Source organism: Chlorocebus sabaeus, chromosome 16 (assembly GCF_047675955.1).
Source record: "Chlorocebus sabaeus isolate Y175 chromosome 16, mChlSab1.0.hap1, whole genome shotgun sequence".
NCBI classification, from domain to species: Eukaryota; Metazoa; Chordata; class Mammalia; order Primates; family Cercopithecidae; genus Chlorocebus; species Chlorocebus sabaeus.
Window position 1 is genome coordinate 76213045 of NC_132919.1, and position 23833 is coordinate 76236877.

Genomic DNA, 23833 nt, shown 5'->3' on the forward strand with positions numbered 1-23833 from the left:
AATGCTAAAATGGGATGGGAGGGCAGAGCTTTCCCTTACAGACAGAGCTGGATCTTGTCACAGAGGCTGGAGACAGTTCCCGGTTTTATTTCCATGTGTGAGTCACTCTCAGGGGCAGAAAACCGCAGGTGTTGATGAAACTAGGGCTGAAAGAATGGCAGACGCAGCCCACTCTTGGGCCCAAAGCACAAAAGTGGACTCTCCCAGCTGCAGGGAGGTCACGCTTCTTTGAGCCAAGGGATCCAGGGGAAAAACTCAAACCAAGATCTAGAATTGTAATTTCTGCTCTGTGGCTTTAGCTGGATTGGTCTGTTCACTTCACACCTCTAGGACTTTGTGCTTTGAGGAGGGCTCCTCTGAGTCTAACAAACTCCTACCGCTTCACTGGGGAGGGATGCGATGACAGGGAAAACTGGAGCAGAAACACCTTGGCTGTTTTGTCACAGCCCGGGTGGAGGAGGGACCTCTGGGTTTTGCAGTGGTGAGTTTACCTGTGACATCTCGAACGTGGCAGGCCACGATGGCAGCTGGTGGCATCAGGATTTTCACTCTTCTTCAAGTGCAAAATCCAAGTTCTTTGGCCAGCTCTGGATCACTCACCGTGGGCTTTAAAGGAAGCTGGGCAGCGAACATGGGTGACTCCCAACGTGGCTTCTCATGCGTCTGTGGCCGAGCTTTGTGTGCCAGTGCCTGCCACAAGCCAGGTACTGGGCAGGAACCTTCTTCTTGCGACTATTTCTAATCTTCCAACCACCCACCAGAGAGGCATGGCGATCCCCATTTAAGGGGGGCACTGGTAATCCTCATTTTAGGGGAGGCGCTGGTGATCCCCCTTTAATTTTTATTTTTTTGAGTCAGAGACTCACGCTGTTACCCAGGCTGGAGTGCAGTGGCACAATCTCAGCTCAGTGCAACCTCCACCTCCTGGGTTCAAGCGATTCTCATGCCTCAACCTACTGAGTACCTGGGATTACAGGCACCCGCCACCACACCCGGCAGCCTTCCCTTATATTAGGAAAAAAACTGTTATAAATGGGGGAAAATATCCCAATTTCAATAGTTACAAAGACAATAAAATGGGGGAAATAAACGATAGTGCCTCCATGCTTTGGAACATCACACAATCTTGCAGATGCGTGCATTAGGCCATTATCTATTATCCTAGAGACACACAGAATTAGGATGCTGTGGTGGCTTTGAGTTTCATGTTGCTTAAGATTTTTTTTTTTTCTTTTTTTAGACAGGGTCTCACTCTGTTACCCAGGCTGGAGTGCAGTGGTGTGACCACAGCTCACTGCACCCTCGACCTCCTGGGCTCCCACCTCAGCCTCCCCAGTAGCTGGGACTACAGGAGCACACCACTAGGTCCAGCTAATGTTTTGTACTATTTGTAGAGATGGGGTTTTGCCATGTTGCTCAGGCTGGTCTCGAACTCCTGGACTCAAGCAATCCTCCCACCTTGGCCTCCTGAAGTGCTGGGATTAGAGGCATGAGTCACCATGCCCAGCCTTAAGATAGTTTTGGTGATCGTCAAGATTTTCAAGCAAGGCTAGGTCCAGAACTACGGAGAAACCCTCAATCCATCTGGTCTCCATTTGCATGTAGGACTGAGAGATCTCAGTAACCAGCACTTTTCCTCTCCTGGATCAGGCAAACAATCGCATGTGCCAGCCACACCCTCCACGTGGCTTTCTCAGGCTCTGTTCTGCAATTAGTAGATAATCACATGCAAATACCTCTTGCAGGGTGTCACGAGAAAGGAAACTGCTCCTCCTCTGGAGAACATGCCCATCTTGCGTCACATGCAAAAAAAGATGTTATTGAGTTTTATAACCTTTAGCGAGTACATTTCACAATGTCACGATGTACACTTGCCTGATGTATTTATGTCGTCTTTTCTGTGTGTGCCAAGAATCTGTACAATGCATGACTTACGTATTTGGTGGTTTAGGCTAAGCAGCCTCTGAAAGCCAGACCAGGTCATTGCTGGGATCTCTCCATCGTGCTCAGCAAGTTGGAGATGGAATCCCCATTTGTGAAAGTCAGATAACCTCATTAGCGGGCCCCACCTAATTTCCTTTTTTGACAGCACTTTTGAAGGTACAGTAACTAGATTTCAGGGAGGCTTTCAATCAAATGAGAAACATGAGCTGAAAAACAACGTATCCTTGAGGAATCATAGCCAGGTGAACAAGCACACTGAGGGGGTCTTGTCAGCCATGCGGGTTGCCAGCAGTGGCTTCTGTGTGATGTGGCTGGGATTCTGATACGGTTTGACTGTGTCCCCACCCAAATCTCATCTTGAATTGTAGCTGTCGTAATTCCCACATATTGTGGGAGGGACCTGGTGGGCGATCACTGAATCATGGGTGCAGTTTCCCCCATATTGTTCTCATGGTACTGACTAAGTCTCACGAGATCTGATGGTTTGATCATTGAATCATGGGAGCAGTTTCCCCCATGGTACTAAGTCTCATGAGATCTGATGGTTTGATCATTGAATCATGGGGGCGGTTTCCCCCATGGTACTGACTAAGTCTCATGAGATCTGATGGTTTGATCATTGAATCATGGGGGCAGTTTTCCCCACGGTACTGACTAAGTCTCATGAGACCTGATGGTTTGATCATTGAATCATGGGGGCGGTTTCCCCCATGGTACTGAATAAGTCTCACGAGATCTGATGGTTTGATCATTGAATCACGGGGGCGGTTTCCCCCATGGTACTGAATAAGTCTCACGAGATCTGATGGTTTGATCATTGAATCACGGGAGCTGTTTTCCCCACGGTACTGACTAAGTCTCATGAGATCTGATGGTTTGATCATTGAATCATGGGGGCAGTTTTCCCCACGGTACTGACTAAGTCTCATGAGATCTGATGGTTTGATCATTGAATCATGGGGGCGGTTCCCCCATGGTACTAAGTCTCATGAGATCTGATGGTTTGATCATTGAATCACGGGGGCGGTTTCCCCCATGGTACTGACTAAGTCTCACGAGATCTGATGGTTTGATAAGGGGTTTCCCCTTTTGCTTGGCTCTCATTCTCTCTTGTCTTCCACCATGTGAGACGTGACTTTCACCTTCTGCCATGATTGTGAGCCCTCTCCAGTCACGTGGAACTGTGAGTCCATCAAGCCTCCTTCTCCTTATAAATTACCCAGTCTCAGGTATGTCTTTATCAGTAGCGTGAGAACAGACCAATACAGATTCCACATTCTGAGTCAGGTGTGACTGAGGTTCTCGCTGCTGGAGAAGGGAGGTTAGCATGCGCCCTTGATATGGTTTGGATCTGTGTCTCCACCAAATCTCATGTCAAATTGTAATCCCTGGGGTTGGAGGTAGGGCCTGGTGGGAGGTGTTTGGAGGTGACTGGGGCCAGAGTTCTCATGAGTGGGTTAGCACCATCCCCCTGGGTGCTGTTCTCCCAATAGTGAGTGAGTTCTTGTGAGATCTGGTTGTTCAAAAGTGTGTAGCACTGGCTGGGCATGGTGGCTCATGCCTGTAATCCCAGCACTTTGGGAGGCCAAGGTAGGCAGGTCACTCAAGATCAGGAGTTCAAGACCAGCCTGGCCAACATGGCAAAACCCCATCTCTACTAAAAATACAAAAATTAGCTGGGCACAGTGGTGGGTGCCTGTAATCCCAGCTACTCGGGAGGCTAAGGCAGAAGAATTGCTTGAACCTGGGAGGTGGAGGTTGCAATGAGCCGAAATCATGCCACTGCACTTCAGCCTGCATGAAAGAGACACTGTTTCCAAAAAAAAAAAAAAAAAGTGTGTAAAAAACTGTGTAGCACCTCCCTCGTCTCTCTCTTCCTCCCACTCCTGCCATGTAAGATACCTATGCCTGTTCTGCCTTCTGCCATGATTGAAAGCTCCCTGAGGCCTCCCTAGAAGCAGATACTCCCATGTTTCCCATACCCGAGAGCCTGCAGAACCATGAGCCAATGAAATGTTTGTTTTTATTTATTGATTGATTTATTTTTGAGATGGAGTTTTGCTCTTGTCCCAGGCTGAAGTGCAATGGCTCGATCTCGGCTCACTGCAACCTCTGCCTCCCAAGTTCATTATGATTCTCCTGCCTCAGCCTCCCTAGTAGCTGGGATTACAGGTGCCCACGACCATACCCATGCCCAGCCCAGCTTAAAATATATATATATATAAATAAATATATATATCATATATATATAAATAAAATAGAGACGGGTTTTCACCATGTTGGCCAGGCTGGTCTCGAACTCCTGACCTCAAGTGATCCACTTGCCTCAGCCTCCCAAAGTGTTGGGATTACAGGCGTGAGCCACCGCGCCCGGCCAGCCTCATTTCTTTATAAATTACCCAGGCTCGGGCATTTCTTTCTAGCAGTGCAGGAAGGGACTAACACACCCCTCCTAGTAGGAAGAGGAGAGAGAGGCCTGTGTGTGTTCCTCCCCAGTCCCTACCCATGTCTTTTCCCCTGCTGGTCCTATTGTGTATCCTCTCGCCATACTGGGCCTTAGCTGTGAGTAAATCACACGCTGTGTCCCATGAGCCCTTCCAGTCCATCACTGAGTGTGTGGCTGGCCTTGGGGAGCCCCCACCCCAAATCACCTGCTATAGGAGGAAATTGCATACACATCCAAAGGACCGCAAGATCTGGGTCATGGGCACAGCAAGAACCAGGGGCGCACGTGGGGAGGGAATCTTGAGGGTGTGGGACCAGCGACCAGGAGACAAGGCTCACTCAGGGAGAATTTACCGGCATGCAATCACTGTCCTGTGATCTCAGATGGAGTGGCCTGAGGCCCTGAAACCTGTCTTCCTACGCTGCCTGGATGGCTCCTGGAGGCTTTCACACCATGAAGACCTACAGTAAATTAGGAGAGGCTGGAACTGCCTTGGCAAAGCATTGAGGTAGGGGTCAGAAGGCCCCGGGAAGGGGCAAAGCCAGACGACTTCGCCAAGTCCAGGAAAGGAGAAGCCAGACGACTTCGCCAAGTGAGATTCGAGAACGCAGCCCTGACCATCGTCCCCAGGAGGGTCCAGAGGACCCCTCTGGCTGAAGCAATAGAGGGACACTGGCACATCTGGGGTGATCGGGGGATGCTGTCCTCCACGGCCTCCTGAGTGTCAACACAGATGACAGGACTACAGGGTGGAGAGGGCAGGGGGTAGCCCTGCACTGCTGGTAGCTAAGGGGGCATGATTACTACAATGACAGGAAGGCCCAATGCCCTTTGGGATGAGCATGGTGACTTAACCTGTATCACTAAAATGGAAAATACAGAGCTGGTGAACAGAAGGTTGGTATCAGCCACTGCAATGAAAAAGCGTCTTCAGTCAATTTCATAGCCCCAGAGCCCATTAGTACAAGAGGAGCCCAGGCCTCCTTAAGAAAGAGCCGCACAGTGGCCCTGTAAGTATATTTGATAGAGTCCCTTAATTTTTTTTTTTTTTTTTTTTTTTAACATAGAGACAGGGTTTCACTATGTTGCTCAGGCTCATGTTAGACTCCTGGGTTCAAGTGATCCTCCTGCCTCAGCCTCCTGAAGTGCAGGGATTACAGGTGGGAGCCATTGCACTTGGCCGAGTCTCTTAACCTCTCCCTAAAGGAACCTACCGACTTGTGTCAGAGTATACACTGGGAAAAGGGAGCATGCGGACATTTCAGGGCTGTTGGATCCAGAGTCTGAGTTGACACTGACACCAAGAGGCCTCAAATGCTGCCGATTCTTGCCAGCTAGGGGGCTCTGTGAGGGGCAGACATAACAGGAGGGCAGAGCAGGTCTGAGCGGGGCACGGGATGGACTGCACTGGGCGCCCCTTCCCCCGCTTCACATCCTCTGGGTCCAGCAACAAGCTTCACGTCATGGTAGCTGATGGTGTTTTGCCTCTCCTGCTCTGTGTCCCCACAGTAGGACTTCTCCGAAAACACGGGGAGGGGCAGCTTCTGCAGGCACAGGCCTGGAAGTTCAAGGGCATTGATCCCAACTTGAAGATGGGTGAGAAATTACAAAAAAGGGTGAGAAATGTCTCGATGTGCGCACCCTAAGACAACACGTCAGCCGGAAAATGGGCCGTAAAAGGTGAGTAAAACACAGCTTCCGGTGCACAGAAATCGAGTCAGCTGTTAAGTTCAGGTTTGTTTGCTTATATCTTATTTTATTTGCTATTTTAAGATATTTCTGGAGAAGACCTAAAGGACAGGGAGCTACTGTCTTGCAATCCTAAGGAGAAACTACAGAAGCCAGAGCTGGCTTGCAGCTTAGAAGAAAATTTCCTCCCATGGCATTGCGTCCCTTGGCAGTCCTCATAAGGGAATGCTCAGGAATGACAAAACTCTCAGAATTAAATCTTCATGGAAAGGATTCAGTGAATGTGGCCTAGAAATACAAATTCAATTTACAGATGATTTCAGAACCTTGGCTTAGGCCTGAAGAGGACCCACGAGGCCTGATGGGGTCAGGCCTGGGGGCTTTGTCCACAGGACCGTGTCTTAAGTTTCTAGGCCATCTTTATGAAGGGTCCAGCTGTCAGTCCACATGGCCACTGTGTCCCTACAGAGCTATGAGAGGCAATGGGACCAATCCGCCAGCCCTCTTCTCTGGTGCCACGGCAGGAAGCCACACTCTCCAGCAAAGCTGACCGCGATCTGAACCTGCAGACATGCAGCTCCTGGACACACACCCACACGAATGTCCCTGGGATCAGATTGCTGTGCAAAGACAGCATGGCCCATACCATCTTGTTGGCAAATGAGAGTGTAGATGAGAGGACCACACAACCTGGCTGTGTTGGATGATATCGGAGACAGTGGGCAGAGCCAGCCTGGTGCCCCCCATCTGCCTTGCCCAGGGCAGGAAGAGGTTTTTCAAGCTTTGCCCACAAGTATGTTACCAGCAGCAAATCCACACAGGTCTGCAGCAACTCCATCCTTGCCTCCTCAGAGGAAAGAATTCCGGGCAGAAGTAGGTTTAAGGCAGAGGGAGAGATTGAGGCACGTTTTAGAACAGGAGTGAGAATGTATGAAAAAGTTTTAGAGCAGGAGGGAAAGGAAGCCTTTCCTTTCCTGAAAAAGTTTTAGAGCAGCCTTGGAAGAGGGCTGAGTGTGCCACGTGAGAGATGCAAGTGCCCGCTCAGCCCTGGGCGTGGGGATTATCCATTGGCAGGGTTCTGGGGTTTTTTCTTCTCCTCCCTCAGTTCTTCCCTTGGGGCGGGCTGTGGCTCAACAGCCCCACGCAGCAGTGTGGGTCAGCACTCAGGAGGGTGACTGCATGTGTAGCGGGCACACCGAGGTTGTGCGCATGCTCCTTTAGGGCAGTTTTCCTTCACCATTGAACGCCCCAGAGGAAGTTCGTACATTTGCCATTTTGCCTCTTAGTGCACACACTTGAGGCCACTCACCCAACTCGAGAGCTTATTGGGAAGCTCCTGATCACCAGTTTCAGGCATTTTTTTATTTACTGGGAGACCATCTTCCCCTGGCGTGAGCTGCAACCAATGATCATTTCAGAGAGACAGTTTAACAACTGCCTGACCATCACCTGATGGTCGCCTGACATTCCTGGGGTGGCGGGCGCCGCTCCTGTCTGCCCAACTTCCTCCTCTGACAAGCAGAGCCATGGAATGAAGAGAGGCAGCCCAGGCAGGGCCGGCCAGCCTGCACCCAGGGTTGCCAAGGTTTCTTCTATTCCAGGGAGGCAGCGTTCCCCCCAGCCCCTGCCAGCATCCAGGGATCTCGCCTCAAAAAAGGAGGCCTCCCAGCCTACGCTAGGCACCTCCAGCTCCTTTCTGTAGGCCCCAGGAGCCTGTGACATGGAGCAAAATGTCACAGGCATTGAAGGCTCGGTGTGCGAATAACAAGTCTCCCACTCAGAGAACTGCTCCTTCATCAAGCTCTCCTGGCAGCCCCCACCAGCATGCTCTCTTCCCGTTTAACCCCAGCAGCCCCGCAACTCATACTTCCAGTCTGGTCCTCAGCTCATCTCCAGAGAAGAGATCAATATCCACACAGAACTCCCGACTTGGAGTGCTGGGCCAGTGCTTTGCTCAGGGAGAGAGTGGAGGTCTAGTGATTATGAAGTTAACCCACCCTGAAGGCACCATAAACCTAACAGGGGCCTTCCTTAGGGTATCTGTGACTATTTCACATATGCCTTGCGTTTCATAGTAGAAAAAAACGAGGTGGGCTAGAGACTGTGTGCAGGCTCGTGTGCATCCAGCTCTGGTCGGTTGGAACTATCGTGCCCACCCTAGTGACTCCACTGGACCACTTCATTGCCTGACAGCCGGTGACACATTTGGTCACACGCAGCCATGTTGCCTTTAGGTGGCAGTGCCATTGGAGAGGTCTTCACGTCTCCCTCTCTTCCCCTAGCAGTGTGAGTGTGTGCAGGGGTTCAAGTAATTAATTGTTAAATTAAATTAAAGCCTTGAGGACTGTGTGTTTTATTGGGGGAAAGGTTCAAACCAAACTTCAACAATATTGTTAAAGTTTTCAGCAGGATTTTGTCAGAAAAGTGAGGTATAAGAAATATGGTAATTTTTAACCTTGTGGGAATAAAATCCCTTGAGAAATAAGTCTGTGCATCAAAGGCATTAGCAAGACAGTGAAAAGGCTACTCACACCCATAGAGTGGGAAAAAACATTCGCAAATCATCTATCTGATAAGGATCTATCATCTGAAATATAAAAGAATTCTCACAAGTCAATAGCAAAGATGAACAACCCAATTTTAAAATGATCAAAGGCCTTAATAGATATTTCTCCAAAGAAGATACACGAATGGCCAATAAGCACATGAAAAGATGTTCGACATCACCAGTCATTAAGAAAATGCAAATCAGGCCGGGCGCGGTGGCTCAAGCCTGTAATCCCAGCACTTTGGGAGGCCGAGACGGGCGGATCACGAGGTCAGGAGATCAAGACCATCCTGGCTAACCTGGTGAAACCCCGTCTCTACTAAAAAATACAAAAATCTAGCCGGGCGAGGTGGCGGGCGCCTGTAGTCCCAGCTACTCGGGAGTCTTGAGGCAGGAGAATGGCGTGAACCTGGGAGGCGGAGCTTGCAGTGAGCTGAGATCCGGCCACTGCACTCCAGCCTGGGCGACAGAGCGAGACTCCGCCTCAAAAAAAAAAAAAAAAAAAAAAAAGAAAATGCAAATCAAAACAATGAGATACCACTTTACAACCTCTAGGGTAACTACAATTTAAAAAAGGAAAACTGAAAATAACAAGAGTTGGTGAGGACGTGGAGAAATTAGAACACTCATACATTGCTGGTGGGAAGGAAAAATGGTGCAGCTGTTGTGAAAAACAGTTTGGTTGTTCCTTAAAAAGTTAAACATAGAATTACCATATGATGCAGCAATTCCGCTCCTAGGTATACACCCAAAAGAACTGAAAACTGGTACTCAAACAAAAACTGGTATACATATGCTCATAGCATCACTATTCACAGTCGCTAAAAGATGGAGGCAACCCAGATGTCCATCAAAAGACGGATGGATAAACAAAGTGTGGTCTATTCATACACATGAATATTATTCATCCTTAAAACGTCCTGGCCAGGCACAGTGGCTCACGCCTGTAATCTCAGCACTTTGGGAGACAGAGGCAGGTGGATCACCTGAGGTCAGGAGTTTGAGACCAAGCTGGCTAACATGGCGAAACCCCATCTCTACTAAAAATATAAAAAATTAGCCAGGCATGGTGGCGGACACCTGTAATCCCAGCTACTCAGGAGGCTGAGGCAGGAAAATCGCTTGAACCCGAGAGGTGGAGGTTGCAGTCAGCTGAGATTGTGCCATTGCACTCCAGCCTGGGTGACAGAGCAAGACTCCGTCTCAAAAACAAAAAGGCAAAAAAAGTCCTGAAGCAGTGACACACGTGACAACATAGATGAACCTTGAAAACATTATGCTTAGTGCAGGAAACCAGGCATAAAAGGCCATATATTATACAATTCCACGTACATGAAACACCCAGAATAGGTGATCCATGGACAGAAAGCAGAAGAGCAGTGGCCAGGGGCTGCGGGGAGGCAGAATGGGGAGAGACTGATCTTGGGGTCAGAGTTTCCTTTTGTTTTTGTTTTTAGAGACAGGGTGTCGCTCTGTCACCCAGGCTGGAGTGCAGTGGCATGATCACGGTTCACTGCAACCTCGACCTCCTAGGCTCAAGTGATCCTCCCACCTCAGCCTCCCGAGCAGCTGGGACCTGACTAGCTGGGACCACAGGTACACACCACCATGCCCAGCTTCGGGTTTCCTCCTGGGGTGAGGGAGGTGTGTTACAAGCAGGTTGTGATGGTGGCTGGACAACCTTATATAAGTACTAATTGCTGCTGAATTCTTCATTTTGAAATGGTTAGTTTTATGTTATATGAATTTCACCTCAGGAAAAAAAAATTCCAAAAGCAAAAAAGAAAATAAACATAAGTCGGTGATTCAGTTTCCACCCACTCAGCCCACAGAGGTATTGTCGGGAAAGCATTGGCTCAAAAGCCAGAGGCTGCCGGCACACACTCAGGACCAGTCCAGAGGCACCAAGAGTCCCTGTGGAGAGCTGGGGTGCCCAGCGGCAGGGGAACACTGGAGGGCCGCGCCCCAGGAGTTGGAACAGCAGAAAGGGAGGCTGAGGGCGATTTGGGCGCCACTGCTGCAGCCCCTGGTACTGCTGGAGAAAGGATCTGGAAAGCGGTGGGGGCGCCTCTTACTGAGTTTCCCACTGCAGACTGAGACCAGGAGACCCCAATCCCAGGGGAAAAGGACTGGAAGTTTCTTCTGAGGGAACAGAACACACAGATTCAGCAGCAGCAGGAGTGGCAGGGCCCTGCGGGGAGTGAGAGGCCCAGCTCCTCCTGCCTGCGCTGCCCCGGCTGCCGGCGCTGGATTCCTCGAGCCACACCTGTCAAAGCGGGGCTGAACCTAAAGGTCGCCCAGGTCTAGTCCCTTCTCAAACATGCCACCTCCGTGTCCTCCAGCACAGCTCTGTGGCGGCCTTCCCCGGGCCCAGGACGCCGTGTTGTTGAAGTCACTGATGCAGCTCTCCCACTGCCAGGGCTCCAGACGGAGGGATGCCACAGCCCCCTCTGCAGTGACCAGGAACAGGAGAACATGGCCCCACAGCCACCATAGGAGTGTTTCCTGCTGGCTGAACTGACTCAGAAACTCTGCTCCCCGAACGACTCAGTGACATAAACATCCTCCTCTCCCTGCATCTCACAGGCGGTGAGGCACGCGGCCTCTACCTACTGTATCTGCCTCCTGGATGCCTCTTGTGTTCCGTGGTCCGTGCCACCCCCAGGCTGCACGTGCCCCGGGCAATTCTGAAGCTCCTCCCAAGTGTGCTTGCGGTCATCCTCTGACGAGCGCAGACAGGTTTCAACGGAACGCAAATATCCACCTGCCCCCGACATCCCCAGAGGCGCGTCTGCGCCACGGTGACATCTGAGGTATCATAACGAGACCCCATAAAAATAAATATAAGTTACCCAGAGACTGCAACACTTATAAAAAAGGGTCAGTGTGCATCACTGATGACCATCTAGCCCAAAGAGATCCAGGTAGAATAGGCCCCTGTGCCCAGCTGTCAGGGCCACTGCCAGACCAGACAAGTATCCAAAGAAAGAAGGGAGGGGACTCAAGAAAGGTGCAGCTCGTGAGATTCTGCTGCAAAGAGGCGCCGGGAGGAGCTGCATGGAGGCCCCCACGGGAAGGGAGAGCGCGAGAGGTGGTCCTCGGCACCCGTCAGGGCATCGCCCCTTCTTCCCACTGGGACACCACATGACTGCCCGGGGTCTGCAGGAAGCGAGGGGTCCTGTCCTCTGATTAGATGGTCAGCCTGGGCCTGGCCGTGTGGCTTTCCTATGATGCCCATGAAGGCAGTCCCAGGGCCACACTGCGACAAGCGGACCCTAAGGAGGTACCCAAAAGGGAGGGAAATGGCCCCCATGCCCACACGTCGGGGCCACTGCCCTACACTGGTTCCACAATTCTCAGTACCTTTCTCCACCGCAGGCCTTTGCTGGCCAAGCCTTGATGGAAAGGGGCTCCATGTCAGTGTGGAACCTGGTGATGCCCGGCCTCGCTGTCTGAAAGGAGGAGACACTCTCTCTGCGCCTTTGCCTTGCTGGGTCAGTGAGGCAGGGAAGATGGCAGGCAGCCAAGAGCCAGCACCACCCTGGCAGGAGGGACAGGCCCTGTCCCAGGACCCAGAGAGCCACATCGACTGTGCCTCAGTTTCTTACTGGATGATCTCGAAGCCTCTGACACCCTTGGGATTCTGTCAATGAGATATCTCTTCCCTCCCAGAGCTCACACACTTTGTACGCCTTCTTCCTCCCAGGGTCACGTTCGGCTAGTGAGCAGGCATCATTCGCGGCATCCCCGGACTAACACCTCCTGAGGACACCTGGAGTTTTTTAAAGGCTACAACACGGATAGACCTTAAAAACATTATGCTAAACGTCAATGCATTTGAGGGACACGGCCATGCCTGGGAGTATGTCATCTTTGCACAGAAGCCCAAGGTCACGATCTGCCCTTCATAGGCCTAACTCGAGTGCTGTCTTCCTAGTGACAACCATGGGTGTCACACACTTCCATGCTGTGCCCAGTGGGAGCGTCGAGGCCTGAGAGGCTGGGCCAGGCTGCCCCAGGCTCCATGTGTTATCCTAGGGACTTGCAAATGTTTCCACTGTGCCTGGCCTTTTGGTATGAGATTTCCATGGCTGATACGCCCAGGGATTACCCAGCAGTATTGGGGGCTGGGGACTTGAGGAGACAGGCTGCAGATGACCACAAGTGAAGCCACCCCAGGCTGCCCCAAATCTTGATCCAGGACACACCAGGATGGCACATCTCAGATGAATTCTGCCACCCAACAACCAAACTCCCAGGCTCGGGCTGGCCACTGTCCTCTCTTGGTAAATCCCCATCTCTGTCACGTACAGGGATGAGTCTCCATATCTGAACTCCGCTCCATATCCAACACTTACCTCTGTCTTTGTCTGGGAAATGCTGGGAAATTCCTGCTCTGTCAAAAGGTACAGAAAAAAAACTGATTTCCAAGTAGGTGTTTGTCTCATGGAAGTCAATGGCATGTCCTGCACTGGGGATGGCTCTGAAAAAAAAAAATGCAACTTTTCATGTCCCTGTACCCAAGGCATGGACATCCTGGAATCTCTCACGGTGTGATAAACACAGTGTCCAAGTATGTACCCAAGAGAAATGAAAACATATGTCCACACAGAGTCGTGTACTCCAACGTTCAGCGTTATTCACGGTAGCCAAAAGGTGGGAACCACCCAAATGGCCATCAACAGATGCACAGATAAACAAAATGTGGCCATTACTCAGCCTTAAAAGGAGTGAAGCGCTTATACATGTTACAATTTGCATAAACCTGAAAAACAGTATTTGCATAAGCCTTGAAAACATTGTGTAAGTGAACGAAGTCAGACACAAAAAGCCACATGGTGTATGATTCCTTTTAGAGGCTATATCCAGAAAAACCAAATCTGTAGAGACAGAAAGCGGATTAGCCGTTAGCAGGGGATAGGAGAGGGGAGGAAGCGGGAGTGGCTACAGTCATCCCTTGCTATCCCTGAGGGATGGGTTCCAAGGCTCCTAGGAATACCAAAGGCCACAGTTGCTCAAGTCCCTGATATAAGATAGCATAGTATTTACATATAACCTATGCATATCCTCCCATACACTTTAAATCACATCGAGGTTACTTACGATACCTAATACAGTGTAAGTGCTATGTAAATCGTTGTTATGTAGTGTTGTTTTTTATTCTATTATTTTTCATTGTGGTATAGTTATATTTTTTCCTAATATTTTCATTCCACAGTTGGCTGAATCCATGGATGTAGAACCTGTGGACACGGAGGGCCGGGTGTGCTTAATGGGAACAGGGTGTTTTTATGTTTTTATTATTTTTCGAGATGGAGTCTTGCTCTGTCACCCAGGCTAGAGTACAGCGGCTCAATCTCGGCTCACTGTAACCTCCACCTCCCGGGTTCAAGCAATTCTCCTGCCTCAGCCTCCTGAGTAGCTGGGATTACAGTCGCCTGCCACCACGCCACCTAGCTTTTGTATTTTTAGCAGAGATGGGGTTTCACCATGTTGGCCAGGCTGGTCTTGAACTCCTGATCTCAAGTGATCTGCCCACCTCAGCCTCCCAAAGTGCTGGGATTACAGGCGTGAGCCACCACGCCCGGCCGGAACAGGGTGTTTTCATGAGGTGATGAAAAAGTTTTGAAACTAGCAAAGAGCTGGTGGCTGTACAACATTGTGAATACACCAAATGACTTGGAATCGTGCACTTAACAATGGTTCATTTATGTGAACTTCCTTTCAATTAAGAAAGTTGACACTACACGAGGATCTTCTCCCACCTCTCACTGCCCGCCAGCCAGGCCTTCAAGTTCACTGTCCTCCTTCCGAAACCCCACAGGGCTCCTGCACTCTGCCATACGCTGAGCTGAGCTCAGGACACGGACGAGTACCCGATGGGGTATCTTGCAGGAAAACAACATCATCAGGTCTGCAAACAGAGGCAGGTAGGCGTGACTTGTGCTGGATGCTGCGGAGGACGTGAACAATGGCCATGCAGAGAAGCAGGGGCCTCCTTCACTGGAGTTCAGGGCAGGCCTTTCCAGGAGCCCCCTGGGGGAACAGCAGCCTGGAGCCTGGGCAGAGGGAAATGCAGGCATGAACTCTGAGGCTGCAGGACAGAAAAGCCCAAGGCAGGGACCTGCCTGAGCCAACCATCCCTGCAGTGGGCTGTGCCCCCCAAAAGTTGTGTCCATACACTTAAAATGTTAAAATGGCAGATTTTAGGCTACATGTATCTTACCACAATTTTAAGAGATTCATGATATACTCAAACCCATTGAATTGTACACTTTAAATGGGTGAATTACATGGTATGTAAATTGTGTCAATAAAGTTATTTTTATTTTTTGAGACAGTCTTGCTCTGTCGCCCAGGCTGGCGTGCAGTGGTGCGATCTCAGCTCACTGTAAGCTCCACCTCCTGGGTTGATGCCGTTCTCCTGCCTCAGCCTCCTGAGTAGCTGGGACTACAGGCGCCCGCTACCACGCCTGGCTAATTTTTCTGTATTTTTAGTAGAGACAGGGTTTCACCGTGTTAGCCAGGATGGTCTCGATCTCCTGACCTCATGATCTGCCTGCCTTGGCCTCCCAAACTGCTGGGATTACAGGCATGAGCCACTGCACCTGGCCTAAAGTTCCTAGGTCTAAGTCCTAACCCCGGCCCCTGTGAATGTGAGTCCTTGGAAAAACGATTCACCAAGTCTTAACTCCTAGTACACGTGAACCCTTGGGATAAGGACTGTTGCCGATAGAATTAAGAATTTTGAGATGAGATTATATGAGATTAGGGCACACCCCATATCCAGTGACTGGTGTCCTTATCAGAGAAAGGCAGAGGGAGACTCGAGACTCAGGCCCAGAGGAGAAGTTCATGTGAGACGGAGCAGAGACTAGAGTGATGCTACCACATGCCAGCAAACACCTAGAGCCACTGGAGGCTGGAAGAGGCAGGTAGGACCCTCCCCTGGAGCCTTCAGAGAGAGGGTAGCCCTGCTGACACCTCAGTCTCAGACTTCTGACCTCCAGGACATGGGAAAATCAACTGCTGTTGCTTTCAGCTGCCCAATGCATGGACATTTGTTCCAGGAGCCCCAGGAAGCTAACCCCATCAGAACACCAAGGACCGGGGTGGAGAGTCCACCGTGTCTGAGCAGAGTCCGAGTGCTCGTGGAAAGGGAAGACGCTGCCCTGTATCAAGCCAGGGACCTGATGTGGGCCGGAGAGCTGGCTTGGACATGTGCCTGCTGCCATCAGAGTCATCTGGGACGTCTGGGACCACCCAGAGGACAATGTTAAGGATGAAAATTCAGGGCCTCCAATTACACAGAAATCGACATAGCCATGAAATAAGGACATCACAGCCTCCTCTTTTGAAAAGACACAAGGCAGCCGGCTGCGGTGTGGCTCACACCTGTAATCCCAGGACTTTGGGAGGCTGAAGCAGGCAGATCACCTAAGGTCAGGAGTTCGAGACCACCCTGGCCAACATGTAGAAACCCCCTAAAAATACAAAATTATCTGGGTGTGATGGCACATGCCTGTAATCCCAGCTATTCAGGAGGCTGAGACAGGAGAATCACTTGAACCTCCAATCACTTTGAGGTTGTGGTGAGCCGAGATCGTGCCATTGCACCCTAGCCTGGGCAACAAGAGCGAAACTCTGTCTCAAAAAAAAAAAAAAAAAAAAGACACAAGGCAGTTCCAGGGGCAGAGATTTGGAATATTTTGAATAAAGAGGGAAAAGGTAAGCAGACACTACACAATGAGGGCTTTAGAAGAATAGTGGAATTTTTGAGGCCAGGTGCAATGGCTCATACCTGTAATCCCAGCACTTTGGGAAGTTTAGATGGGGGATTATTCAAGCCTGAGCAACATAGCAAGACCTCATCTCTACTAAAGGTTTTTTTAAAAAATTAGCCAGGTGTGGTAGCACGTGTCTGTAGTCCCAGCTACTGAGGAGGCTGGGGTGGGAGGATCACCTGAGCCTGTGAGTTCGAGGCTGCTGTGAGCCAAGATCCTGCCACCGAACTCCAGCCTGGGCAACAGAGGGAGAGCCTGTCTCAAAATAAATAAATAAATAAATAAAAAGGAATGTAAGAATTTTTGGAACTCAAACGTGAATCTTTGTTTGTCTGTTTAATTTTATGAATCATAAAGAAAAGAATCTGAATGAAGATGTGGAAATACAGTTTCCAGTCTCCGGCTTTGCTTGGCCTGATCATTTCCAAGCAAACCTTAAGACTTGCTGTGTTGCCCAGATGCTTCCCCAGTCTAATCGTCAGGCGGATGTGACCATGGGGAACTGGCTGTCCCCTCATCACCGGCAGGCAGCAGTGGATCATAGAAGTTCACGGTTCTATCTGTGCTAAGGAATTCATCCCCAGATCCGAAAACCAGGAGCTCTGGTTTGGTCTGATAACGTGCCATATAGTCTTCAGAAGAAAGCAGGACAATCGGTCGTTCCAAAGGTCATTTGGAAGAACCGAGGTCATTCAGCTTCTAGTTGTGAGTGGAGGCTGCAGAGGGACCCTAGGAGGTATGGGACCCTAGGCGAACCCCAGGTGTGAGTGGATGTGGAAAGGGGACCCTGGTCAATAGTGAACACAGGAGCACTGTTCTATTCACAAGTGGGCCCAGGAGGCGGTGAGCCTGGTGGCCGGGGGCGTCTGCTCACCTGCCCACCTACCAGGTGACCTGTTCGAGCCACTGAACCTGCCTAGGCCTTAGTCCCACAGCGCTGGGGTGGAGGCAACAGGCATCGCTGACTCTGGGTTATTGGGGTGGGGGGGGTTAGATCAACTGCCAACCTGGTGAATGCCCTGGGACCATGCATGGAGGTGAGGACCTCTAGAAGGGATTTTTCATCATTATTATGACTGACACCCCTCCATGCTGAATGATGTGCTGGGACCGTGCACACCACCCTCCACCCCCTTCATTTCAAAATGTGGAACAGAGGCTGCAGGGGGCCACATGCCCAGTGTGCACAGCTCATGAGGGACTGGATGGGGTGACACTGCCATCTGTCACCCTAGGGCCAGGCCTTTCTCCTCCCCAGGAACTTGTCCTCAGCTACTCCACCTGCAAGTCCTCTAGGGGCTGAGCACTACATGAGAACAAGTGCAGATTCCAGCACCCAGAGGTCCTTCACACCTAGCCATAGGGGCTCTGGTGGCCTTGGTCATCCTCTCTGCGTGCCTGCCCGAGGTGGCTGTGCTGAGCAGAGCGGGGCCCAGGAAAGATCACAGCTCCCCCAGCGCACCTGACATACTTCATGCTAAGCCAGCCCCTGGCTTTAGCAAGCAGACATCCCCTTCCCATGGAAAAGCCTATGAAAGCTGGTTTGAAATATCTGACCAGCTGTTTGAAGGACGTGGATCAGCCCTGCTCAGCGGCCTGAACAGAGAGCGGGGCCAGAGGTACAGGCCTGGGACCACCCGCAGGCTCTGGGAAAGGCAAGTTTTCTAGACCCAGGGGCCCGGCCAGCCGGGTTCCTCAAGGGCTCACCCACAAAGAGCCTCTGTTCTCAGTGTCACAGTGGATGACCAACACTAAAACCCCCAAGCCCAGACCTCACCTCATTCCCACTCACCTTGGAATCCCTGGAGAAATCAGACATCAGCCCTTTAAAAGTTCCCCAGTGGTCTCAATGTGCAGCCCAGGTGGGGCATCACTAGGCCAGGTGTCGCCCGTGTGTGCCCCCAACTGGAGGCTCTCAGCAGGCTTGTTCCAGGGCCTCCAGGCTGGATGTTCACCCCCACTATAGTCCAGATGGCCTATTTTGTGCATTGCCTGGCTGCGTGGAGACAGAACAGCACCTTAGTGACATGTAGCCCAGATGTGGGTGTGGCCCACTGACCACCTACGTCGTTCTTCCACCCTGAGCGCCCACATGCCGTTTGGTTCACCTCCCACGGGGGTCAACACTCCCATCACAGCCTCCGTCTTCCCCAGGGCAGTCCCGTTGCTTTGGGGACTTCAAAAAATTATACTCACAACGGGGTGTTCAGCTCGATGTTCACAACGATGTGTTCTATCTTCTCCTAGAAGGGGGGTGTGTCCGTGTTCCCAGTGATGTTCAGCGTGTGCAGGGCCCGTACGCCGGCCTCCAAAGCACCTGCGGTTGTGACGGAGATTCCACAGCAGGCAGGGTGTAGACCCTGAGTCGCAGACATCACCCCTGCCTCAGGGCCCGGACGAGGCTGCTCATCGGAAGAGGAAACCCGAGACCTCAAATGCAATGCCTCCAGATCCCAGTTCCCTCCCTGCGTGGAGCAGAACAGTGTCTCTCAAAGACTCGTGTCCATGAGAAGCCTCAGAATGTGGCTTTTAGTAGAACTAGGGTCTCTGCAGATGTCATTCGTTAAGCTGAGGCCATACTGAGTTAGGGTGGATCCCAGTCCAATAACTGGGGTCTGTATAAGGAGAGAAAACAGAGGCACATGAACGGAAGGTCAAGTGACAACAGGGACGGGGATGGCAGCCAGGCAGCCGCAAGACAAAGGATGCCCAGGATGGCCAGCAGCCCCGGAAGCCAGGAAAGACAGGGGAGGCTCCTCCCCTACAGCCTGCGGAGGGAGCAGGTCAGTATCTGTTAATATCTTGATGTTGCACTTTTGGCCTCCAGAACTGTGAGAAAATAAATGTTATGTTGTTTGATGCCACCCAGTTTGTGGTCCTCTATTACAGCAGCCCCAGGAGACTAGTAAGTGGGTCCCTGGCAGAGGAAGGGGATGGAGCGTCGAATTCTCCTCCCTGCAGGGAGCCACCTCGGCTCTGAGAAAGCGTTGCACCGGCCGGAGGCCATGACACTAACGCTGGAATGTTCCCCTCTGAGCAATGAAGCTTTCAACCAGACTCCGCTAGAGAAAAATACCTGACAGAACTGTTTACTGGATTAAATGAAATTAAATTCAGTTTTCTTGTTGCCAAGCAGAAGTGAGGCCCTGTCATAGGAATGTCTGAGCAGTTATAAAAATAGGAGTTCATGTTTGCACATAGCTGGTTGAAAACAGAAAATTCACACCTGCTCTAAGAGATAAACAATGCACAGCTGAGCACTGAACTCACACAAAGGAGCCACCACGCACTGCAGAACGGAAACAGAAGGGTTAAGAAAGAAGCAAAGACAAATGATCACAGCTAGGCACGGTGGCCCACGCCTGTAATCCCAGCACTATGGGAGGTTGAAGCAGGCGGATCATTTGAGGTCAGGAGTTCAAGACCAGCCTGACCAACATGGTGAAATCCCATCTCTATCAAAAAAAAAAAAAAAAAAAAAAAAAATTAGCTGGGTGTGGTGGCACATGCCTGTAATCTCAGCTACTCAGGAGGCTGAGGCAGGAGAATCACTTGAGCCTGGGAGGCAGAGGTAGCAGTGAGTGGAGATTACGCCACTGGACTCCAGCCTGGGTGACAGAGTGAGACTCCATCTCAAAAAAAAAAAAAAAAAGATCCTTCCTCCCCAACCCCAAAATCCCCCCAGGAAAACTCAGTCTACAACTGAATATAAAGCAAAGAAGTGGCTGTTTGAAAAGTTCATCAAAACATGCAAATGTCTGGCAAGATAATTCAAGAAAAGCCACAAACAGAAACCACTCCAGCCCGGGCAACAGAGTGAGAAGAGAAGAGAAGGGGAGGGGAGGGGAGAGGAGAGGAGGGGAAGGGAAAGGAGGAGAGGGGGAAGGAAAGAAAGAAAGGAAAGGAAAGAAAGAGAGAGTGAAAAGGAGGGAAGAGGGAGGGAAGGAAGGAAGGAAGGAAACCAAAGGCCTGAGGAGAGCCTGGAAGGGAGTCCGGCTCACAGCCTCAGAAGGGATCAACCCTGCAGACAACTGGATCTCAGACTTCAGCCTCCAGAACTGTGAGACGGTACATTTCTGTTGTTGAAGCCAGGGGTCCTCAACCCCCAGGGCCACAGACGGTGCCCTGTCTGCGCCACACAACAAGAAGTGAGCAAACGAAGCTTCATCTGTATTTGCAGCCACTTCTCATCGCTCTGCCTCCTGTCAGATCAGTGGGGGCATTTGATTCTCAGAGGAGTATGAACGGTGTTGCGAACTGCACATACGAGGGATCTAGGTTGTGGGCTTTTTAATTTTTCTGAGACAGAGTCTCACCCTGTCACCCAGGCTGGAGTGCAGTGGCGCGATCTCGGCTCACTGCAAGCTCCGCCTCCCGGGTTCATGCCATTCTCCTGCCTCAGCCTCCCAAGTAGCTGGGACTACAGGCGCCCACCACCATGCCTGGCTAATTTTTTTGTATTTTTAGTAGACGGGGTTTCACCGTGTTAGACAGGATGGTCTCGATCTCCTGACCTCGTGATCCACCCGCCATTTAAAAAATATTAAAATGATCCCAGCCGGGTATGGTGGCTCACACCTGTAATCCCAGCACTTTGGGACGCCAAGGCAGGCCAGTCACCTGAGATCAGAAGTTTGAAGCCAGCCTGGCCAACATGGTGAAACCAGTTCTCTATTAAAAATACAAACATCAGCTGGACGTGTTGGTGTGCACCTGTAATCCCAGCTACTCGGGAGGTTGAGGCAGGAGAATCACTGAACCCAGGAGGTGGAGGTTGCAGTGAGCTGAGATTATACCACTGTACTCCAGCCTGGGTGACAGAGTGAGACTCTGTCTCAAAAAACAAAAAAAAAAAAACAAAAACAAAAAAACAAAAAAAAAAAAAAGAAAGAAAGAAAGAAAAGAAAAGAAAGGTCATACAATCTTGACATCCATTTCTCCGGATGTGCCAAGCTCTCTCTGGCCAACCAGCCAGGGAATGATCCTGGACCCCTCCTGCCTCTGAGTGCCAATGGCTGGAGTCTCTCGGGGCCGCCCGGGTCTGGCCCGATGCCTAAAGCCTGGACGTCTGCACTCAGGTCTGCTCCAGCAGTGACTCACCTGCAGAGAAGCCTATGGAATTCTGGGAACGATGCAGGTGGTTGTTTCAGGATGGCCCACCTGAGCCACAAAGGCACCTCCCAACACACACACACGTACACACACACGTACACACACACACGTACACACATGCACATCCTGTGCTACCTTGATCACCAGGAACAAGGCCAACCAATCTGGCTGGGACATTTGGTCATTGAGGAACTGCCACTACTGCCTGAACACGATATCATCTGTGGTCAGTGGACAATTCTTCCAGGGCCCTGACTGCAACACGAGGAAAGACGAGGAAAATCAGGACTCACTGCTTGAGTCCCTCTGCCTCAACTGCGGTCTTGTTTGGAACTGGGCTCTTGGGCAAACATGCTGTGCTTGCCTGAATGTAATGCCCACCGGAGTGGCGGGATCAGGTCTGTTCATCTCCCGGGCACGCTGTGGGGGTCATCCTGCTCAGAGCAAGTGCCTGGTCTCCATCAGAATCCTGAGAGAGCCTCTGCAGCCATAAACAAATAGGTACCCAGACCTGCCGTGACCATCCTATGATGAGAGACTACGAATTCTTATAAACCTAAGAATTTACAGTGCTGGAGAGCCTGCGAGCAGTCTAGCATTGCGTGAAGGGTCTGCAGTGGCTATTCCTAGCCCCCACTTTACACATGGCGGGGTGGGGCTCATGAGAGTCACAGCGGAGAGGGGCTGAGCAGGACTGGCTCTCAGAGCCACCTCCACTGACTTTTCCAGTTCACCTCTAGAGCCCAGTGGACCCTCGCTGCTCCCACTGAGGGCTCCTCTCCAGACAGTCACACAAGCTCAGATTCACCAAAGGTAAAACTCAGGGAAACTCAACTGTCCCCCTGGCTGAGACAGTGGGTGCCCCAGTAACCACTATCCTCCTTTCCAAACACTAGCAGGGCACACACTGCCTGACTTGTCCCCACCTCTTTACAGCGAGGTGCAGCTGCCACGAGACTGTCCTGGCCAGTGCACCCATGCAGGTGAGCGCAGGGCGTGTGAGTGAAGTGTCTTTTGGGAGGAGGCACCTGCTTCTCCAACCTGTTCCCTTTCTTTGGGATGCAGATGTGATGGTTAGAGCCAGAGCAGTTAAAGATGGTGGAGCCAGGCCAGGCACGGTGGCTCACACCTGTAATCTTGGCACTTTAAGAGGCTGAAGCAGGGGTATCACTTGAGGCCAGGAATTCAAGACCATCCTGGGCAACATAGCGTGACTCTATCTCTTCTAAAATAATATATATGTCATATATTTTATGCAATGTATGTGTTGTATATTATATATATTACATATATGTTGTATATTATATGTAATGTATATTTGTATATTATATGTAATGTGTATTTATATATTATATGTAATATATATTACATATAATATATATGTATTATGTTATATATGTGTGTACTATGTTATATACACATCTTGAACTCCTATATGTTACATAATGTTATATACATATTACATATAATATATGATTTTAGAAGAGATGGAGTCTTGCTATGTTGTCCAGGCTGGTCTTGAATATGTCATATATTATATCTATTTATATATATCCAGGCATGGTGGCACATGCCTGTGGTCCCAGCTACTTGGGAGGCTGAAACAGGAAGATCGCTTTAGCCAAGAGGTTGAGGCTGCAGGAGCCGTGATCACACACCACCACACTTCAGCCTGGGTGACAGAGAGAGACCCTGTCTCAAAAACAAAACAAAACAAGACACCCAAAAGCAACAAAGTAAAAATAAAACAAAAACGAAGAAAAACTTTACAAAATACAGAAGTGATTTTTTTCCCTCGGCTGCTGGAGGACGAAGGACTAAGGTCAAGGAGCAGAAGAAGCTTCCTATCACACACAGACCAGCGAAAGGCACCCAGCCCCTGGCTCCCCACAGCACGCCTCAGGGCACCTGCGGGACTTGATCCAGTCTTTTCTTCCTCCGTCTTCTGCAAGCTTTTCTGTCCTGGCTTCTTGCCGGTCTGCTGGGGTCCCACCCTCGCCTTTCCTTTCTCCCATCTTCAGCTCTCATTTCCTTTCCTTTTCCCTCTGCCCTCGTTTCCCTTCCCCTCTCCACCATTTTTCCTTCATTTCTTTCCATCCATCTCTGTGAGAGTCAAGGATCCAGACACAGGCCGGGCGCGGTGGCTCAAGCCTGTAATCCCAGCACTTTGGGAGGCCGAGACGGGCGGATCACGAGGTCAGGAGATCGAGACCATCCTGGCTAACACTGTGAAACCCCGTCTCTACTAAAAAATACAAAAAATTAGCCGGGCGTGGTGGCGGGTGCCTGTAGTCCCAGCTACTCGGGAGG

General features: G+C 50.7%; 1 long non-coding RNA gene across 1 annotated transcript; it reads right to left on the reverse strand.

Moving 5' to 3' along the window:
• Window positions 1-10224: 10224 nt before the first annotated feature.
• Window positions 10225-18925, reverse strand: LOC140708794 (uncharacterized). Its single transcript, XR_012088998.1, has 3 exons — window positions 18608-18925; window positions 18204-18407; window positions 10225-13110 (listed from the first exon to the last, which is right to left on the reverse strand). It is a non-coding gene; the product is annotated as an uncharacterized lncRNA (long non-coding RNA).
• Window positions 18926-23833: the final 4908 nt, after the last annotated feature.